At 47.7% G+C, this 17,337-nt stretch overlaps 1 long non-coding RNA gene across 1 annotated transcript in view; it reads right to left on the bottom strand.

The window, feature by feature from the left end:
* Window positions 1-16,327, bottom strand: part of LOC146870982 (uncharacterized) — a 63,565-nt gene extending 47,238 nt beyond the window's left edge. The window contains exon 1 of the long non-coding RNA XR_014959488.1: window positions 16,214-16,327. This is a non-coding gene — a long non-coding RNA (uncharacterized LOC146870982). The remainder of the gene's footprint in view (window positions 1-16,213) is intronic.
* Between the last annotated feature and the right edge of the window lie 1,010 nt (window positions 16,328-17,337).

Raw genomic sequence — 17,337 nt, 5'->3', positions numbered from 1 at the left:
TACCCTAAACCCTACATCTAGCCCCAGCACAACCTCCTACACTACACAAATACCACTGCACTACCCTAATTCCTAAAATACTAGCCCCAGCACGACGCCCTATACTACCCAAACACCAATCAACTACCCTAAACCCTAAAACACTACCCCCAGCATGACCCTTACACTACCCAAACACCACTGCACTATTCTAAACCCTAAAACACTACCCCAGCACTATCACTACACTACCCACACATTACTGCACTACCCTAAACCCAAAAACACTCCCCCAGAACTACCCCCAATACTACACAAACACAACTCCGCTATCCTAAACCCTAATACACTTCCCCCAGCATGACCCATAACACTACACAAATACAACTGCACTACCCTAAACTCTAAAACACTACCCCCAGCATGATCCCCTACACTACCCTATCACCACTGCACTACTCTAAATCTACCCCCCGCACAAACCCCTACAATGCCCAAATACCACTGCACTACCCTGGCCTAAAACACTACCCCAGGCACGAGCCCCTCTACTACCCAAACAACACTGCAATGCACTGCCCTAATCCCGAAAACACTGCCCCCAGCATGACCCCCTACACTACTCAAACACCACTACACTACCCTAAAACACTAAACCCAGCAAGACCCACTACAATATACAAAGACCACTGCACTACCCTAAGCCCTAAAACACTACCCCAGCATGACCCCCACACTACCCAAACACCACTGCAATACCCTACACCCTAAAACACTAACCCAGCATGATCCCCTACACTACACAAACACCACTGCACTACCCGAAACCCTAAACCACGACCCCTAAACTACACAAAATCCACTGCACTATCCTAAACCCTAAAACACAACCCCCAGCACGACCCCCTTCACTACTCAAACACTACTGCACTGCCCTAAACTCGAAAACACTACCCCCTGCACGACCCCCTACACTACACAAACATCACTGCACTACCCTAAACCCTAAAACACTACCCCCAGCATGACCCCCTACAATACACAAACACCACTGCACTACCCTAAACCCTAAAACACTTCCCCCAGCACGACCCCATCACTACATAAGCACAAAAACACTACCCTAAACACTAAAACACTACCCCCAGCACGACACCATACTCTACCCAAACACCACTGCACTACCCGAAAAACTAAACCACGACCCCCTACACTACACAAACACCACTAAACTATCCAAAATCCTAAAGCACTACCCCCTACACTACACAAACACCACTGCACTATCCTAAACCCTAAAACACAACCCCCAGCACAACCCCCTTCTCTACTCAAACACCACTGCACTGCAATGCCCTAAACCCGAAAACACTGCCCCCAGCACGACCTCCTTCACTACCCAAACATCACTGCACTACCCTAATACCTAAATCTACCCCAGTACAACACCCTACACTACCCAAATACCACTGCGCTACCCTAAACCCAAAAACACTACTCCCAGCACGACCTCCTACATTACCCAAACATCACTGCACTACCCTAAACCCTAAGACACTACCTCCAGCACTACCCCCTACACTACCCAAACACCACTGCACTAGCCTAGAAGCTAAAACACAACCACCAGCATGACCCCCTACACTACACAAGCACCACAGCACTACCATAAACCCTAAAACACTACCCCCAGCACGACCCCCTCCACTACCCAAACACAACTGCACTACCCTAAGCCCAAAAAAACTCTACCCAGTACAACCCCCTACTCTACCCAAACACCACTGCACTACCCTAAACCCTAAAACACGACCCCCTACACTACACAAACACCACTGCACTACCCTAAACCCTAAACCACTACCCCCAGCACGACCCCCCTACACTACACAAACACCACTGCACTACCCTAAACCCTAAAACACTACCCCCAGCACGACACCCTACACACCCCTAACACCACTGCACTACCCTGAATCTACCCCCCGCACAAACCCCTACACTACCCAAACACCACTGCAATACCCTAAACCCTGAAACACTACCCGGAGCATGACCCCCTACACTACACAGACACCACTGCATCGCACTGCCCTAAACCCGAAAACACTACCCCCAGCATGACCCCCTACACTACTCAAACACCACTGCACTACCCGAAACCCTTAACCACGACCCCCAACACTACACAAACACCACTGTACTATCCTAAACCCTAAAGCACTACCCTCAGCACGACCCCCTACACTACAAAAACACCACTGCACTATCCGAAACCCTAAAACACAACCCCAAGCACGACCCCCTTCACTATTCAAACACCACTGCACTGCACTGCACTGCCCTAATCCCGAAATCACAACCCCCAGCACGACCCCCTACACTGCCCAAACATCACTGCACTACCCTAAACCCTAAATCTACCCTCAGCACAACAGCCAACACTACCCATACACCACTGCACTACCCTAAACCCTAATACACTACCCCAGCATGAACCCCTGCACTACACAAACACCACTGCACTACCTTAAACCATTAAACACTACCCCCAGCACTACCTCCCTACACTACCCAATCACCACTGCACTACCCTAAACCCTAAAAAGCTATCCCCAGCACTACCCCGAAACAACCCAGACACCAATGTACTACCCTAAACCCTAAAACACTACCCCCAGAACTACCCCAATACTACACAAACACCACTGCACTATCCTAAACCCTAAAACACTACCCCAGCACGACCTCTATACTACACAAACAGCACTGCACTACCCTAAACCGTATAACACTACCCCCAGCACTACCCCCTACAATACCCAATCACCACTGCACTACATTAATCCCTAAAAAGCTACCCCCAGCACTACCCCTACACTACCCAAACACCACTGCACTACCCTAAACCCTAACACACTATCCCCAGCACTACCTTCTACACTACCCCCAGCAAAAACCCCTACACTACCAAAACAGTACTGCACTACCCTAAATCCTAAAACACTACCCCAGCACGAACCCCTATACTACAGAAAATCTGCTCCACCCTAAACCCTAAAACACTACCCCCAGCATGAACTCCTACACTGCACAAACACCACTGCACCACCCTAAACGCTAAAACAATACCCCCAGCATGAACCTCTACACTACACAAATGGCACTGCACTACATTAATCCCTAAAAAGCTACCCCCAGCACTACCCCTACACTACCCAAACACCACTGCACTACCCTAAACCCTAACACACTATCCCCAGCACTACCTTCTACACTACACAAACACCACTGCACTACCCTAAACCCTAAAACACTATCCCCAGCAGGACCCCCTACACTACATAAAACCCCTCTGCACTGCCGTAAACCCTAAAACACTACCTCCAGCATGACCCCCTACACTACACAAACACCACGGCACTACCCTTAACCCTAAAACACTACCCCCAACATGACCCCTACACTACCCAAACACCACTGCACTACCCTAAACCCTAACACACTATCCCCAGCACTACCTTCTACACTACACAAACACCACAAAACTACCCTAAACCCTAAAACACTACCCCCAGCAGTACCCCCTACACTACATAAAACCCCTCTGCACTACCTTAAACCACCTTAAAACTCTACCCCCAGCACGACCCCCTACGCTACACAAATACCACTGCACTACCCTAAACCCTAAAACACTATAACCAGCATGACCCCCTACACTACACAAACACCACTGCACTGCCCTAAATCGTAAAACACTACCCCCTATACTACCCAAACACCACTGCACTGCCCTAAACACTAAAACACTACACCTAGCACGATCCCCCTACACTACCCAAACACCACTGCACTTACCTAAACCCAAAACACTACCTCCAGCATGACCCGCTACACTACAAAAACACCACTGCACTACTCAAAACCCTAAGTCTTCCCCCAATTAACCCCCGACACTACACAAACACCACTTCACTACACTAAAAACTAAAACACTACCCCCAACTCGACCCCCTACACTACCCAAACACCACTGTACTACCCTAAACCCTAAAACATGAACCGTACACTACACAAACAACACTGCACTACCCTAAACACTAAAACACTACTCCCAGCACGACCCCCTACACTACCCAAACACCACTGCATTACCCTAAACCATAAAAAACGAACCCCTACACTACACAAACACCACTGCTCTACCCTAAACCCTAAATCTACACCAGCATGACTCCCTACACTGCACAAACACCACTTCACTACCCTAAACCGTAAAACACTACTCCCAGCATGACACCGTACACTACCCAAACACCACTGCACTACCCTATACCCTAAAACACTAATCCCAGTACGACACTCTACACTACACAAACAGCTCTGCACTGCCCTAAAACACTACCGCAGCACGATCCACTACAATACCCAAACACCACTGCACTGCCCTAAACCCTAAAACCCTTCCATCAGCACGATCCCCCTACACTACCCAAACACCACTGCACTGCCCTAAACCCTAAAACACTACCCCCAGCATGACCTCCTACACTACACTAACACCACTGCACTACCCTAAACCCTAAAACACTACCCCCAACGTGACCCACTACACTACCCAAACACCACTGCACTACCCTAAACGCTAAAATACTAGCCCCAGCACAACAACCTACAATACCCAAACACCACTGCACTGTCCTAAATCCTAAAACAATACCCCTAGCACAACCCCCTACACTACACAAACACCACTGCACTGCCCTAAAACCTAAAACACTACCCCCAGCATGACCCCCTACACTACCCAAACACCACTGCACTGCCCTAAACCCAAAATCTGCCCCCAGCATGACCCCCTACACTACACAAACACCACTGCACTACCCTAAACCCTAAAATACTACCCCCAGCTTGACCCCTACACTACACAAACACCACTGCACTACCCTAAATCCTAAAACACTACCCTCACAAAGACCCCCCACACTACACAAACATCACTGCACTACCCTATAACACTACCCCCAGCAAAAACCCCTACACGACCAAAACAGTACTGCACTACCCTAAACCCTAAAACACTACCCCAGCACGAACCCCTATACTACAGAAAATCTGCTCCACCCTAAACGCTAAAACAATACCCCCAGCATGAACCTATACACTACACAAATGCCACTGCACTACATTAATCCCTAAAAAGCTACCCCCAGCACTACCCCTACACTACCCAAACACCACTGCACTACCCTAAACCCTAACACACTATCCCCAGCACTACCTTCTACACTACACAAACACCACTGCACTACCCTAAACCCTAAAACACTATCCCCAGCAGTACCCCCTACACTACATAAAACCCCTCTGCACTGCCGTAAACCCTAAAACACTACCTCCACCATGACCCCCTACACTACACAAACACCACGGCACTACCCTTAACCCTAAAACACTACTCCCAACATGACCCCTACACTACCCAAACACCACTGCACTACCCTAAACCCTAACACACTATCCCCAGCACTACCTTCTACACTACACAAACACCACTGCACTACCCTAAACCCTAAAACACTACCCACAGCAGTACCCCCTACACTACATAAAACCCCTCTGCACTACCTTAAACCCCCTTAAAACTCTACCCCAGCACGAACCCCTACACTACACAAATACCACTGCACAACCCTAAACCCTAAAACACTATAACCAGCATGACCCCCTACACTACACAAATACCACTGCACTGCCCTAAGTCGTAAAACACTACCCCCTATACTACCCAAACACCACTGCACTGCCCTAAACACTAAAACACTACACCTAGCACGATCCCCCTACACTACCCAAACACCACTGCACTTACCTAAACCCAAAACACTACCTCCAGCATGACCCGCTACACTACAAAAACACCACTGCACTACCCAAAACCCTAAGTCTTCCCCCAGCACAACCCCCGACACTACACAAACACCACTTCACTACACTAAAAACAAAAACACTACCCCCAACACGACCCCTACACTACCCAAACACCACTGTACTACCCTAAACCCTAAAACATGAACAGTACACTACACAAACAACACTGCACTACCCTAAACACTAAAACACTACCCCCAGCACAACCCCCTATACAACCCAAACACCACTATACTACCCTAAACCCTAAAATATGACACCATACACTAGACAAACACCACTGCACTACCCTAAACCCTAAATCTACCCCCAGCACTACCCCTACACTACACAAACACCAATTCACTAACCTAAACCCTAAAACACTACTCCCAGCACAACCCCCTACACTACCCAAACACCACTGCACTACCCTAAACCATAAAAAACGATCCCCTACACTACACAAACACCACTGCTCTACCCTAAACCCTAAATCTACCCCAGCACGACTCCCTACACTGCACAAACACCACTTCACTACCCTAAACCGTAAAACACTACTCCCAGCATGACACCGTACACTACCCAAACACCACTGCACCACCCTAAACTCTAAAACACGACCCCTTACACTACACAAACTCCACTGCACTACCCTATACCCTAAAACACTAATCCCAGTACGACACTCTACACTACACAAACAGCTCTGCACTGCCCTAAAACACTACCGCAGCACGATCCACTACAATACACAAACACCACTGCACTGCCCTAAACCCTAAAACCCTTCCATCAGCACGATCCCCCTACACTACCCAAACACCACTGCACTGCCCTAAACCCTAAAACACTACCCCCAGCATGACCTCCTACACTACACTAACACCACTGCACTACCCTAAACCCTAAAACACTACCCCCAACGTGACCCACTACACTACCCAAACACCACTGCACTACCCTAAACGCTAAAATACTAGCCCCAGCACAACACCCTACAATACCCAAACACCACTGCACTGTCCTAAATCCTAAAACAATACCCCTGGCACAACCCCCTACACTACACAAACACCACTGCACTGCCCTAAACCCTAAAACACTACCCCCAGCATGACCCCCTACACTACCCAAACACCACTGCACTGCCCTAACCCCTAAAAAACTACCCCCAGCATGACCCCCTACACTACACAAACACCACTGCACTGTCCTAAACCCTAAATCTGCCCCCAGCATGACCCCCTACACTACACAAACACCACGGCACTACCCTAAACCCTAAAATACTACCCCCAGCTTGACCCCTACACTACACAAACACCACTGCACTGCCCTAACCCCTAAAAAACTACCCCCAGCATGACCCCCTACACTACACAAACACCACTGCACTGTCCTAAACCCTAAATCTGCCCCCAGCATGACCCCCTACACTACACAAACACCACGGCACTACCCTAAACCCTAAAATACTACCCCCAGCTTGACCCCTACACTACACAAACACCACTGCACTACCCTAAATCCTAAAACACTACCCTCAGCAAGACCCCCTACACTACACAAACATCACTGCACTACCCTATAACACTACCCCCAGCAAAAACCCCTACACTACCAAAACAGTACTGCACTACCCTAAACCCTAAAACACTACCCCAGCACGAACCCTATACTACAGAAAATCTGCTCCACCTTAAACCCTAAAACACTACCCCCAGCATGAACTCCTACACTGCACAAACACCACTGCACCACCCTAAACGCTAAAACAATACCCCCAGCATGAACCTCTACACTACACAAATGCCACTGCACTACACTAAACCCTAAAACACTACCCCCAGCACGACCCCCTTCACTTCCCAAACACAACTGCACTACCCTAAACCTAAAAACACTATCCCCAGCATGACCCAAACACCACTGCACTACCCTAAACCCTAAAACACGACCCCCTAAAAAACACAAACACCGCTGCACTACCCTAAACCCTAAAACACGACCCCCTAAAAAACAGAAACACCACGGCACTACCCTAAACCCTAAAACACTACCACGTATACTACACAAACACCACTGCACTACCCTAAACCCTAAAACACTACCCCCAGCGCCACCCCCTACAAAACACAAACACCACTGCACTACCCTAAACCCTTAAACAGTACCCCAGCACAACCCCCTACACTACCCAAACATCACTGCACTACCCTAAACCCTAAAACACTACCCCCAGCATTACCCCTACACTACCCAAACACCACTGCACTACCATAAACACTAAAACACTATCCCCAGCACGACCCCTACACTACACAAACACCACTGCACTACCCTAAACCCTAAAACATTACCCCTACCATGACCCCCTACACTACCCAAACACCACTGCACTACCCTAAACCCTAAAACACTACCCCCAGCAGTACCCCCAACACTACCCAAAAACAATTGCACTACTCTAAACCCTAAAAGGCTACCCCCAGCAAGACCCCCTACACTACCCAAACATAACTGCACTACCCTAAACCCTAAAACACTACCGCCAGCACGACTCCGTACACTACCCAAACATCACTGCACTACCCTACACCCTAAAACACTACCCCAGCACGAACCCCTAACCTACACAAACACCAAAGCACTACCCTAAACCCTAAAACACTACCCCGGCACGACCCCCTACACTACCCAAACACCACTGCAATAACCTACACCGTAAAACACTACAGAAGCACGAACCCATACACTACACAAGCACCACTGCACGACCCTAAACCCTAAAACACCACCCCCAGCACGACGCCCTACACTACCCTAACATAACTGCACTATCCTAAACTCTTAAACACTACCCCCAGCATGACCCCTTACAACACCCAAACATCACTGCACTACCCTAAACCCTAAATCTATCCCCAGCACAACCCCCTACACTACACAAACACCACTGTACTACCCTAAACCATAAAACACTATCCCCAGCACGACCCCCTTCACAACATAAACACCCATGCACTGCACTGTTCTAAACGTGAAAACACTACCCCCAGCACGACCCCCTATACTACCCAAACAGCACTGCACTAGCCTAAACACTAAATCTACCCCCAGCACAATCCCCTACACTACCCAAACACCACTGCACTACCCTAAACCCTAAAACACTACCCCCAGCACGACCCCCTACACTACACAAACACCACTGTACTACCTTAAACCCTAAACCCCTACCTCCATCACGACCCCCTTACTACCCAAACACAACTGAACTACCCTAAACCCAAAACACTTCCTCAGCACGTCCCCCTACACTACACAAACACCACTGCACTACCCTAAACCCTAAAACACTACCCCCTACACTTCACAAACACCACTGCACTACCCTAAACCCTTAAACACTACCCCCAGCACGACATCCTCCACTACCCAAACTTCACTGCACTACCCTAAACCCTGAAACACTATCCACAGGACTACCCCCTACACCACCCAAACACCACTGCACTACCCTAAGCCCTAAAACACTATCCCCAGCACAACACTCTACACTACCCAAACATCACTGCACTACCCTAAACCCTAATTCACTAGCCCCAGCACTACCCCCTACACGACCCAAACACCACTGCAATACCCTAAGCCCTAAAACACTATCCCCAGCATGACCCCCTACACTACACAAGCCCCACTGCACTACCCTAAACCCTAAAACACTACCCCCAGCATGACCCTCTTCACTACCCAAACACATCTGCACTACCCTAAACCCAAAAACACTACCCCCAGTACGACCCCCTGCACTATCCAAACAGCATTGCACTGCCCTAAACCCTAAAACACTACCCCCAGAATGACACCTACACTACACAAACGCCACTGCACTGCCCTAAACCCTAAAAAAAATACCTGCAGCATGACCCCCTACACTACCCAAATACCACTGCACTACCCTAAACCTAAAATCTCTACCCCCACCACTACCCCCTACACTACCCAAACACCACTGCACTACCCTAAAACCTAAAACACTACCCCCAGCACGACCCCTTACACTACACAAACACCACAGCACTACCCTAAACCCTTAAACACTACCCCTACACTACACAAACACCACTGCACTACCCTAAGCCCTAAACACTATCCCCAGCATGACCCCCTACACAAGCCCCACTGCACTACCCTAAACCCTAAAACACTACTCCCAGCATGACCCTCTTCACTACCCAAACACATCTGCACTACCCTAAACACAAAAATACTACCCCCAGTACGACCTCCTGCACTATTCAAACAACATTGCACTGCCCTAAACCCTAAAACACTACCCCAGAATGACCCCTACACTACACAAACACCACTGCACTGCCCTAAACCCTAACAAAATACCTGCATGACCCCCTACACTACCCAAATACCACTGCACTACCCTAAACCTTAAATCTCTACCCCCACCACTACCCCCTACACTACCCAAACACCACTGCACTACCCTAAAACCTAAAACACTACCCCCAGCACGACCCCTTACACTACACAAACACCACAGCACTACCCTAAACCCTTAAACACTACCCCTACACTACACAAACACCACTGCACTACCCTAAACCCTTAAACACTACCCCCAGCACTACCTCATACACTACCCAAACACCACTGTACTACCGTAAGACACTACCCCCAGCACAACCCCTACACTACACAAACATCACGGCACTACCCTAAACCCTAAAACACTACCCCCAGCATGACCCCCTACACTACACAAACACCACTGCACTTCCCTAAACCCTTAAACACTACCCCAACACAACCCCCTACACTACCCAAACATCACTGCACTACCCTAAACCATAAAACACTATCCCATCACTACCCCCTACACTACCCAAACACCACTGCACTACCCTAAACCATAAAACACTACCCCCAGGATGAACCCCTACACTGCACAAACACCACTGCACCACCCTAAACCCTAAAACACTACCCACAGCATGAAAATCTACACTACACAAACGCCACTGCACTGTCCTAAATCCTAAAACACTACCTCAAGCACGACCCCCCACACTACACAAACACCACTGTACTACCCTAAACCCTAAAACACTACCCCCAGCACGACCCCCTTCATTACCCAAACACAACTGCACTACCCAAAACCTAAAAACACTACCCCCAGCATGACCCAAACACCACTGCACAACCCTAAACCCTAAAACACGACCCCTTAAAAAACACAAACATCACTGCACTACCCTAAACCCTAAAACACTATCCACAGCACGACCCCCTACAATACACAAACACCACGGCACTACCCTAAACCCTAAAACACTGCACCATATACCACACAAACACCACTGCACTACCTTAAATCCTAAAACAATACCCCCAGCACGACCCCCTACACTACACAAACACCACTGCACTACCCTAAACCCTTACACACTACCCCCAGCACAACCCCCTACACTACCCAAACATCACTGCACTACCCTAAACCCTAAAACACTACCCCCAGCATTAACCCCTACACTACCAAAACATCACTGCCCTACCCTAAACCCTAAAACACTACCCCCAGCATTACCCCCTACATTACCCAAACACCATTGCACTACCCTAAACCCTAAATCGACTCCCAGCACAACCCCCTACATTACCCAAACACCACAGCACTACCCTAAACCCTAAAACACTATCCCCAGGCACGACCCCCTACATTACACAAACACCACTGCACTACCTTACACCCTAAACACTACCCCCAGCACGTCCCCCTACCCTACACAAACACCACTGCCCTACCCTAAAGCCTAAAACACTACCCCAGTACGACCCCCTACACTACACAAACACTGCTGCACTAACCTAAACCGTTAAACATTACCCCCTACACTACACAAACACCACTACACTACCCTAAACCCTAAAACACTACCCCCTATATTTCACAAACACCACTGCACTACCCTAAACCCTTAAACACTAACCCCAGCACGACATCCTACACTACCCAAACATCACTGCACTACCCTAAACCCTAAAACACTACCCCCAGCACTACCCCCTACACCACCCAAACACCACTGCACTACCCTAAGCCCTAAAACACTATCCCCAGCATGACCCCTACACTAAACAAGCCCCACTGCACTACCCTAAACCCTAAAACACTAACTCGGCATGACCCCCTTCACTACCCAAACACAACTGCACAACCCTAAACCCAAAAACACTACCCCCAGTACGCCCCCCTACACTATCCACACAACATTGCACTGCCCTAAACCCTAAAACACTACCCCCAGCATGACCCCGATACTACACAAACACCACTGCACTGCCCTAAACCCTAAAACAATACCTGCAGCATGACCCCTTACACTACCCATATACCACTGGACTACCCTAAAACACTACCCCCAGCACTACCCGCTACACTTCCCAAACACAACTGCAATACCATAAACCCTAAAACACTACCCTAGCACGACCCCTTAAACTACACAAACACCACAGCACTACCCTACACCCTAAAACACTACCCCTACACTACACAAACACCACTGCACTACCCTAAACCCTAAAACATTACCCCTAGCACGACCCCCTACACTACCCAAACACCACTGTACTACCCTAAACCCTAAAACACTATCCCCATCACGACCCCTTCACAACATAAACACCCATGCACTGCACTGCCCTAAACCTGAAAACACTACCCCCAGCACGACCCCCCACACTACCCGAACAACACTGCACTACCCTAAACCCTAAAACACTACCCACACCACGACCCCCTACACTACACAAAAACCACTGCACTACCTTAAACCCTAAACCCCTACCTCCATCACAACCCCTTCACTACCAAACACAACTGCACTACCCTAAACCCAAAACACTACCACCAGCACGACCCCCTACACTACACAAACACCACTGCACTGCCCTACACCCTAAAAAAATACCTGCATCATGACCCCCTACACTACCCAAATACCACTGCACTACCCTAAACCCTAAAACACTACCCCCACCACTACCCCAACACCACTGCACTACCCTAAACCCTAAAACACTACCCCCAGCACGACCCCTTACACTACACAAACACCACTGCACTACCCTAAACCCTAAAACACTACCCCTACACTACACAAACACCACTGCACTACCCTAAACCCTTAAACACTACCCCCAGCACTACCCCATATACTACCCAAACATCACTGCACTACCCTAAGACACTACCCCCAGCACGACCCCCTACACTACACAAACATCATGGCACTACACTAAACCCTAAAACACTACCCCCAGCATGACCCCCTACACTACACAAACACCACTGCACTTCCCTAAACCCTTAAACACTACCCCACCACAACCCCCTACACTACCCAAACATCACTGCACTACCCTAAACCCTAAAACACTACCCCCATCACTACCCCCTACACTACCCAAACACCACTGCACTACCCTAAACCCTAAAACACTACCCCAGCATGAAACTCTACACTACACAATCGCCACTGCACTGCCCTAAACTCTAAAACACTACCCCCAGCGTGACCCACTACACTACCCAAACACCACTGCACTACCCTAAACGCTAAAGTACTAGCCCCAGCACAACCCCCTACAATACCCAAACACCACTGCACTGCCCTAAATCCTAAAACAATACCCTTGGCACAATCCCCTACACTACACAAACACCACTGCACTGTCCTAAACCCTAAAACACTACCTGCAGCACCGCCCCTACACTACAAAAACACCACTGCACTACCCTAAACCCTAAAACACTACCCCCAGCAAGACCCTCTACACTACACAAACATCACTGCACTACCCTATAACACTACCCCCAGCACAACCCCCTACACTACCAAAACACCACTGCACTACCCTAAATCCTAAAACACTACCCCCAGCACGACAAGCTACACTACACAAACACCACTGCAGTACCCTAAACCCTAAAACACTACCCTCTACACTACACAAACACCACTGCAGTACCCTTAACCCTAAAACACTACCCCCAGCATGACCCCCTACACAACCCGAACATCACAGCACTACCGTAAAACACAACCCCTTACAATACCCTAAACCTCCTAAAATGCTACCCCCAGCACGACCCCCTGCACTAAACAAACACCACTGTACTACCCTAAACCCTAAAACACTACCCCCAGCATGACCCCCTACACTACACAAACACCACTGCACTGCCCTAAACCCTTAAACAGTGCCCCCTACACTACCCAAACACCACTGCACTGCCCTAAACTCTAAAACACTACACCTAGCACGATCCCCCTACACTAACCAAACACCACTGCACTTACCTAAACCCAAAACACTACCTCCAGCACGACCCGCTACACTACAAAAACATCACTGCACTGCCCAAAACCCTAAATCTACCCCCAGCATAGCCCCTTCACTACCGAAACACCACGGCACTATCCAAAACCCTAAATCTACCCCCAGTACGACCCCCTACACTATACAGACACCACTGCACTACCCTAAACCCTAAAACACTACCCCAGCACGTCCCCCTACACTACACAAACACCACTGCACTACCCTAAACCCTAAAACACTACCCCCAGCATGACCCCGTACACTACACAAACACCACTGCACTACCCTAAATCTACCACCAGCGTGACCCCCTACACTACCCAAACACCACTGCACTACCCTAAACCCTAAAACACTCCGCCAGCGCAACCCCCTACACTACACAAACACCACTGCACTACCCTAAACCCTAAATCTACCCCCAGGATGACTCCTTACACTATGCAAACACCACTGCACTATCCTAAACGCTAAAACAATACCCCCAGCAGAACACCCTACAATACCCAAACACCACTGCACAGCCCTAAACCCTAAAACACTACCCACAGCATGACCCCCCTACGCTACACAAACCACACTGCACTACCCTAAACTCTTAAACACTACCCCCAGCACAACCCCCTACACTACCCAAACACCATTGCACTACCCTAAACCCTAAAATACTACCTACCCCCAGCACGACCCCCTACACTACACAATCACCACTGCACTACCCTAAAGCCATAACACTACCCCCAGCATGACCCCCTACACTATACAAGCACCACGGCACTACCCTAAACCCTAAAACACTACCCCCAGCACGACAAGCTACACTACACAAACACCACTGCACTACCCTAAACCCTAAAACACTACCCCAGTACGACCCTGTAGTAATGTACATGTTATATTTATGGATTCACTGTGTTTATATCTGTAGTACCACTTTAAGGGAAATGTATGGTGAAGTTGTTATTGTTGGAAGAAGCTCCATGGTGATGGAACACACTGGTGTGGTTATGAGTCAGTTGTGCCTGACAGATTGGACATGGTGGATGGGATCTCATTTTCTCTGCAATAAACTTCATTCCACTTCATTTGAAACCTGCATCTGGAGTTTATTCTTAATATTTTACACTGGCGACGAACTTGGGATGCTGAGATGTGAAGTTTCTACTCAACTTTTCTTCTTCAATTCATGAGGAACTTTGACTTTAAAGGAGATCCCAACATCTAATTATTTCTTATGGAACAGACTACTTACTTGTAAGTGCCCCTACCCTCTACAATTTTTTTTTCCAACTCCTGAACCTTTTAAAAAAAAAAATTTTAATCTGAGGATTGGAAAATAATTAATTAAAAGTTGGTGTAAACTCAAGTTAATCCCGGAAATTTTGATAATCTTTGCTATCAAAGTAAGGATTGGCTTATATATATACTTTACATCGTTTCTCAACAAAACTCTACTTGGGAAGGAGTTTAGATTCACACGGATCTGAGATGTCTTGGTGCTATCATGTTTTCACATTTTTACATGCTGTTTGGAGTCTGTGCCATGCTACGGTGAAAGCGGTGCCATTTGTGAGAAGTTGTGCTGCTTAAAAGTTGTGCTGCTAAGCTGTGAAGCTGGCTGGACATCGTTAGCCTGAAGTGCAGCGCTTTGTTTTTTTTTCCTGCCCAAGCCTAAGATACTTTACTGCTTGCTTTTGCTGTGCAGTACATTCCCTCATAACCTCTGTCGATCGGGAGGTTTTGTTTGCGCAGTTAGAGGCAACAAGGAGATAAAAAAAAAAAGAAAAGGGAAAAACGAAACAACATCTTGATTTCATCTCGCAGCATTTTTCAAACAGCGTTTTTACTTAAAAGGTTTAACTCGCGTGCAGGCTAACGACTGTGAAGTCTTTGTTCTTACCTGGTGACGACAGGAATCCTCTCCGCTCATTAATCTTCGTTCCTTTGGAATCTTCCTTGGATTGTTCGGCGTTGGCTCCCGTAGCCGGATTTTACGTATTCACGTCGTTGTCACGTTGCTACACGGCCTTTGTACTGAATCTGAGGAAAGACTCTTGGTTCCGGATATAAAAAAAAATAATAAAGGGAAATAAATAACAAAGCCCTTAAGACAACTTTCAAGTGCTTGTCAGCGTCTTTACAAACGAACGCATATTAACAGAGGTACTGTCATTTTATTTCAACTTCTTCACGGAAAAGACTACATGCAACAGTGCCATCTTGTGGCCTCTCATGAAACACGCATTTGTTTGGTTTTTCTTCTAGAAAATAACTCATCGTTTAACATTTCATTTGAGGCAATTCTTTTCTTAATGTTATTACATTGTATGCTTGTTATTTATTTTTTTTCCCTCTACTTCACAGGTCAGTACTCAAACTATGCCTTTTGTTTATCTATGATAAATGTTATGGTAGTACTACTATAACAATTGATATTATCTAGGAATACAACAAGGAATTTATTTGTTTTTTTTGCTCTATATATGTGCACCTTACATATGTTTACATTTTCCTCATTTAAATTGAGTAACTGTCTTATTATATTTAAACTCGATTTGGTTGACTCATCATGCAGAACGTTGCTACCCCTCCTTTCTTTCTTTCTAATCCTGGTGAACCGCCAATTAAGTGGCAGAAATGGAAGAATGTCTTCGAGAGGTATGCCAAAGTTTGCGGTACTAATTTAAGTGCAGAAAGAAGAAGGCTTTACTTCTTCACTGCCTAGGGTCAGAAGGTCAGGAGGTTTTTGATCATTTGCCGGAAATAAATGACACTAGCCTGAATGAATACCAGATCTGTATACTCAAGTTAGATCGTCATTACCTACCTAAGGTCAGCACCATTCTTGAGCGTTATCATTTTGGTAGACGTACACAAAATGAGGGAGAATCAGTTGAGAATTATGTCACTGTCCTCAGGAAATTAGGATCGTCTTGCAAATTCGGAGGTCTTTTAGAAGAGAGGATAAGAGATCAGTTCATGCTATGGTGCAATGTACAAAAGGTGAGAGACGATATATGGCTG

This window comes from Triturus cristatus, chromosome 1_1 (genome assembly GCF_964204655.1).
Source record: "Triturus cristatus chromosome 1_1, aTriCri1.1, whole genome shotgun sequence".
Taxonomy (NCBI): domain Eukaryota; kingdom Metazoa; phylum Chordata; class Amphibia; order Caudata; family Salamandridae; genus Triturus; species Triturus cristatus.
This window is presented reverse-complemented; position numbering and strand designations above follow the sequence as displayed.